Raw genomic sequence first — 7,239 nt, 5'->3', positions numbered from 1 at the left:
AAGAAGAAATTGACCAGTCTCCCTGTGGTCTTCGACTAGTAGATAAAGACCTCTCCCACTCTGCTCCCAAACATGACCAAGGAGACTTCGAATTACCTGAATTACAACACTTAAAGGAAAACATTTAGTGCTCCCTAGCATGTTGAGATATAAAAATCAAGCTATGTCTGTGCAAAGTTATTTTCCCTAGTATGTGGCTCAGTTATGCTATATACTGATAGTCACAGAAAACAAACAGCAGACCCCAAATGGAGTTATTTGTCCCCCATGACAGCAAACCCAGACTTAATTACAGCTTCAACCTGTCCCAAGAACGTGACCTCTTAACAGTTGGTCTGAGAATTCCTTACCAGCACTAGGGAGTTAATCTGCACAATAAACCCTGCCAGTCCCTTCCCCTAAAAGAGATGTCCGAGGCTGAAATAATCCATCTTTTCTTTTCTTTTACAAGTAACTTCCTTGTCCTGCACTCATGCCTATAAAACCTACCATCTCTCTACCTGCTGGATGGGATGCTATCAATGAATTTCTTGATAAACTAATTAGGTCTTCAAGTGATCTCAACTGAATTTTGCCTTTTAACACGCTCTGTGTACAAATTCACAGTTTATTTATCACAGAAGTGAAGTGGGATTACGGTAACAGGATGGACTATTTATTAAAAGGTACAGAGCCATAAAAATAAACTTTATTCCTGCCTCACATCAAACACAAAACTGAACTGCAGATGGAGAATTTTGTATCCAAAATTACAAGTTCTTCAGATTCAAGTAACTAGGGATTTCACAAACAAGGTATTATGAAAAATGTGGACAAAGTTAACTATACCAAACTAACAGTTCTGTTCATTCATAAAACTCTATAAAGGATATGCAAAAGCAAGCCACACAGCTAAAGAATCAGCAATGCATGTGAGTAGGAAGAATTAATTGTCAAAATGACCATCCAGTCCAAAGCAATTTAGAGATTCAGTGCTATCCCTTTCAAAATTATAACAGCACTTTTCAATGAACCATAACAAAGAGTTCTAAAATTCATATGCGACCAAAAAAGAGCCAAATAGCCAAAGCAGTCCTGAGAAAGAAGAACAAATCTGGGGGGATTATACTCCCTAAATTCAAGCTATATGACAAAGCAACAGTAATTAAAACAGTATGGTACTGACACAAGAATAGACTCATCTATCAACAGGAAAGAAAGAGAGGACTCAGATATAAATGCATGCATATATGGTCAATTAATATATGATAAAGGAGCCTTAAATATACAATGGTGAAAAGATATCCTTTCAATAATTGTTGTTGGGAAAACAGCTACATGTAAGAGAATGTAATTGGGTTACTAACTAACTCCATACATAAAGGTCAACTCAAAATTAATCAAGGACCTGAATTGCAGGGTATTTAACCATAAAACTCTTAGAAGAAAGCAAAGGAAAACAAGTCTTGATCAAAAGTATAGAGCAATATTTTTCCAGACATTTTTCCTCAGGCAAGAGAAACAAAATACAAAGTCAACAAGTAGGAATATATCAAACTAAAAGCTTCTGCACAGCAAAGGACACCATCAAAGGAACAAAGGTAAACTACAATATGGGAGAATACATTCATAAATGATTTCCATAAGGAAAACACGGTAAATATACACAATTGAATTTTATTCCACCATGAAGAAAGAAAGAAATCCTGCAGTATGCAACAACATAGATGGTTATGGAGGGTATTATGCTAAGTGAAAAAGCCAGGTGGAGAAAGACAAACACCATATGATTTCACTTATTTCTGGAATCTAAAACCAAAACAAAAAAATTGTAGTAGATTCATTGCAGTAGGTACAGTGAAGAGACTGGTGGTTACCGTGGGGGAGTGGTTTGGGTGAGTGAAAAGAGACAGTGAAGGGCACAAAGAGCATGGAAATTCTCAATCATAATATAAGTTGTTCCCAGGGATTGTAGTATACCATCGATTCTGCAACATCTTTTTTGTTGACAGATAGTAACTGTACTAGTTGGGGTGAGGATTTAGTATTTTGGGTAACTGTTGGTGCACTGTGTTTTCTACTTGAAACCAATATAAATTGTGTATCCACTTTACTTCAATAAAAATATATATAATAAACTGAATCAACGTTAATAAGTCAACTAAGGGAAGGATTGAGAATTAAACAATGAGTTTTTAACAAGGAAGAGAAACATGATGACTCTTTAAGAATATATGGGTGGAACAAATTATTGCTACTGCAGGAATATAAGTGAACGGCCTCCTCCTCTACCATCTTGTTGGAATCACTCTCTGAGCACACCCTGGTATGTACTCTGTAATCAGTATGGGCTAAGCATGAACAGATACTTCACTATCATTGTAGGATTCCACAACCATTGTTTCCCAATTTCATAATAGTTGCATCCACATATAGCTTACAGGCTAAAGATAAAAATTATGGGTCTTGTAGTCAATAATGTTGCAGTAAATATCACATTGTCATAAAAGTGATTATCCTGTGGTACAATATAGTATTGGGATTCAAACTAAAATTGGAAATGGGAGTCGTTTGTTACAACAATAAATTTAGTTTAAGCTGACTGATGCGATACAATAATTGAGAAATACGATATTGGTGCAGGATAACTATAAGGCCTCCTGTTCTGAAGACAACATCCAGAAAATTACCAATGCATAGATGAGCAATATACTTATTACTGATTGACATTTTGGTGAATGGATGGACATTGCAATAAAAATGTTTCAGACATAAAACAAATCTGGACTTCTAACTCACACCAAACATAAAAATTAATTTCACATAGCTTTATGCCTCATGTAAAAGGCAAACATATCTGTCCTTTAGAATGCATTAAGTAGGGATTTCAGCATGAAGACCTATTGGGAAAAATCATCAGGGAAAATACTGACAAATTAACTATTTCAAAATTCAGCATAATTATGCATCACAAATACTGGAGATAAAGCACATGAAAAATGAGTCAGTCACCTAAGGAAAAGATTTTCTATGCATAAACTCAAAAAAGATGGCAATATCAATGGAATAAAGACCTCTTTATGTATAGGAAAATGATAAAGCATCTCCATGTAAATATGACAGATACTATATATGACAGACACTATATATGACAGACATGGATTTCAATGAAAATATGACAGATCATGGATTTCACACAAGGGGGAAAATAATGGCTCATATATGTGAAAATGATTCCCATCATAATAAGAGAAATGTAAGTGAATTAAATATTTCACAGCCCTCCATCAGATAAATGAAAATGTTTTTGTGATGATGTAGAACAGCAGGAACATACAATGAGCGGGTAAATTGGTCCAACTGTTCCAGAAATCTCCTGGGAACTACAAAAAGGAGGAAGGACACTCCCAATCGTCAATAATCCCACCCCAGCTATAAAACATTCTCTGATTTATGCCAGGAGATATGGAAGAGAATATTCAAACAGCTTTATTCATAATAGGACAAAGTTTTTCCCAAAAATTTAATCAGCATCAGAAGCCCTATCTCTTTTTATCATAACCATATGTAATATAGAGAGCACTGAAAATAAACAAATAGTTGCTAATCCCAATAACATGTATGAATCTCAGAGGATCAATGAGAGAATAACAACCAAGAAGTGATATTCATTCATTGAGTTGAAACTTTAACAAGGTCATAAAGAAGCAAATCTTCTCAATATGTTCTACACATGTACATGCAAAAACAATAAAAGATGCATAAAGCTAAATACATGACTTTTAATAAGGCAAAATGTACAATATGAAAATTAAGTATTGGCTTCCTCAAAATGATTTCTCTGCATGGATACACTGCTTGCACCTTCTCTCTGTGTCTTCTCCATATCAGTCTGTATTTTAGGGATACACGTGATTACATTCACTGTCCATTCCTCCAGATAATCCAGCTGAAGGTGCCTCACTGAAAATGGCCTTTTTCTAAATAAGTACCACTGACTCTAGTATCATACAAATTCATATTTATGATATCACAGTAAGGAGAATTAGGATGTGATGATACATCTTGAAGACCAGCATTCACTCATAACACATACGTCTTCTGGTGATGTTATAAAAAGGTACAGCATCAACCTAAAAAGGGGAGGACAGTCAGGTTTTTGTCTCTGGCCATTATGTCCAAGAATGACACCTGTATCTGCTTCCCACTGATGAATCTCAAATATCGCACAATCATCTCAAACCACTCTGATAATCTAATAATATCAATTTTTTGGTGTCATTAATCTACAATTACATGAAGAACATTATGTTTACTAGGCTCCCCCCTTCACCAAGCCCCCATCACATACCCCATTACAGTCACTGTCCATCAGCATAGTAAGATGCTGTAAAATCACTACTTGTCTTCTCTGTGTTTTCCAGCCCTCCCTGTGATACCCCACACTATACATGCCCCCTTTCTTTTTCCCCGCCCTTGTCCCCCCCTTCCCACCCATCTTCCCCAGTCTGTTTCCCTTTGCTAACTGTTAGTCCATTCTTGGGTTCTGTTATTCTGCTGCTGTTTTGTTCCTTCTGTTTCCCTTTGTTCTTATACTCCACATATGAGTGAGATCATTAGGTAATTGTGGAGGCTAACATAGACTTGGAAGGGTATGTTTTACAAATGACTAGTTTGAGTACTAAACTGGGTTTTGAAAGGTTAGCTCCTTTGCCCCACTGCACACCTACATCTGGGATGCAACCGGCATGGTCGTTACCAGAGATCAGACAAAAGCTAGTCTCTAGAAATGACTGCAGCCTGCCTTCAATCCTTTCCCCCTCCTATTCACTTTCAACAATTTTCCTCGTTTGGAGAGCAGTGGAAAAAAAAATCACTAAACTAGAACCCTTGACTCAGCTTTGGTTGTGTGGGTCCAGCGCAAAGAAAGTGAATTTAGAAAACTGAGGTCATTCAATCATCCTGGAGCTGAACTAAAGGTATCATCACAATTCAAGCCATTGCTGAGGTGCACGTGACCATGGAGTGATCTGGAAATGTTAGAGCCTCATGGTGGTGGTTGAAACAGGCATCTGGCCCACCCAGGAATCCAGTCACTTTGACGCATTCAAGAAAAACAAGTTCAAAACAGGTGACCCCAATAAAGACAGAAGTATCCTACTGATTATTTTCCTCAAGTCCCCCTTCATGTCCCTGTTCCTCAGGCTGTAGATGAAGGGGTTCATCATCTGGAGAACCACGATGTACATCATTGAGGCCACTGCAGCCTTCCTGGAAGAGTCAGTAAGGGCAGAAGTAATGTACACCCCAAAACCTGTCCCATAGAATAAGGAGACAACTGAGAGATGAGACCCACAGGTGGAAAAGGCTTTCCGCTTACCCTCCACTGAGGGCATTCTCAAAATGGAAGAGAGAATTTGATTATAAGAGAATATGAACCAAGATACAGGAACAGCCCCAAGTAGGCTGCCTAAGAAATGTATCAGTGTTATCGATGAGGGTATCAGAGCAGGCCAGTTTGATAACCTGAGCAAGATCACAGAAGATGTGGGGGATTTCCCGGTCCCTGCAGAAGGGCAGCCGCAGCACCATCAGACTGTGGAGCAGGGCATCCACGATGGTGAAGAGCAGAGAGAGCAGAATGAGAAGAACACAGAGCTGGAGCGTCATGATGTCTGTGTACCCGAGCGGATGGCAAATGGATGCATAGCAGTCATAGGCCATTGCGGCAAGAATAAAATTTTAAAATCTAGCAAAAACAAAGAGAAAGCAGACCTGGGTGATGCAGCCTGTAAAACTTATGTGCTGATTCTGCACTTGGATGTTCACCAGCATCGTGGGGATGGTGGTTGTGCTTATACAAATGTCAGTGAAGGACAGGTTACAGAGGAAGGAGTACATGGGGGTGTGGAGGTGGTGGTCAGAGTTGACGGCCAGGATGATGCGCAGGTTCCCCAAGACAGTGTCCAGGTACACAGACAGGAACAGTCCAAAGCAGATGAACTGCACTTCAGGATCCTCTGTCAATCTCAGGAGGAGGAATTCTGAAACTTCTGTGTGATTCTGGGGTTCCATGTAGTCAGTGATTCTGATGGAAAACTGGGATGAAAGGTACAGAAAATAATTAGTCCCCAGATGAGCACCACCAGCATTGTAAGGGAAGTCATTTGAAATGCCAGTTCTTGGTGCCACTGCAGACTTACTTGTGAGAGACTCTGGAATGATGACTGGGAACCAGGAGCTGAATAGAAGGCCCAGACATTTTGTTGCATGCTTAAGTCCAATAAACTAAAATAAATAAAAAGAAATAAAACTGTATATTGTGAAGCCGGGTGAATATTCACAACTGTCCCTCTGCTAATTTCTCCCCCATCCCCATCTTTCACACACCGTCCTTCCTCTGCTCCCCTTAGTGTGCCTCATTTTTATTAATCAGCAACATTTCATACCCTGTGCATGTGGTGAATCTTAAAAAAAAATGGGTGACACATGGTGTTTCCTTCAGAAATATTTCTTCCCTGAAGAAACACAAAGACAAGAAGGAAGTTCTCCAAGCTGTCTTGCAGAGTTGTAGTGCCCAGACTTTGGCATGACTCAGAGTCCCCTGAGAGGACTGATGAATTCCAAACGTGTCAGACCATACAAACATTGTCACTCCATTCGTCCATGGGGAAACAGGGCGGTGTGACTTCAACAAGGACACAAAGCGCGCCCTGCATGTCAGAGACTCAGTCTGACCTTATATCTGACTGCTTAGCTGACTCTGTTGACCCATCATTGTTAATGCTCGGCCTCATACAGAAGCGGCATTCCTAAATCAACACCCCAGATTTCAGAATTCCTCTTTAAAATGTAATGTGTTCATTCTGAACCATGTCCGAAATCTTCTCCCTTCTCTCTCAGGTACGTCCACATGTACTGCGACGGAGGGTGCAGCAGGTCCTGGGATCAGTCCTACTACATGCTCTGATCATGACAAAGATTAGTAAGTGGTTCCCATGACCCCAAAGCTCATAAGATCCCCTATGGAAATATTTTGTCTGCAATAGTTATTAATTCTAAGAGAAGCACGAAGAGTGTGAATAAGAATCTGTGTGTCATCCCCAAGGGGACTTCCTCCCAAAGGGAAAGGTGGCATGTCATTAAAAAGAAACAACAGGTAAATGAGAGAAAGAAAGAAATGCATGCTCTTCCAAACACTAGATGAAAACAGCAACAATTTTAGATTTTGAAAAACAGGAAATGACCACATAAGAGACT

General features: G+C 39.2%; 1 pseudogene; it reads right to left on the bottom strand.

Annotated features, from left to right (window-relative positions):
- Positions 1 to 5,072: 5,072 nt before the first annotated feature.
- Positions 5,073 to 6,054, bottom strand: LOC118929201 (olfactory receptor 7G1-like; annotated as a pseudogene).
- Between the last annotated feature and the right edge of the window lie 1,185 nt (positions 6,055 to 7,239).

This window comes from Manis pentadactyla, chromosome 12 (assembly GCF_030020395.1).
Source record: "Manis pentadactyla isolate mManPen7 chromosome 12, mManPen7.hap1, whole genome shotgun sequence".
Lineage (NCBI taxonomy): Eukaryota > Metazoa > Chordata > Mammalia > Pholidota > Manidae > Manis > Manis pentadactyla.
This window is presented reverse-complemented; position numbering and strand designations above follow the sequence as displayed.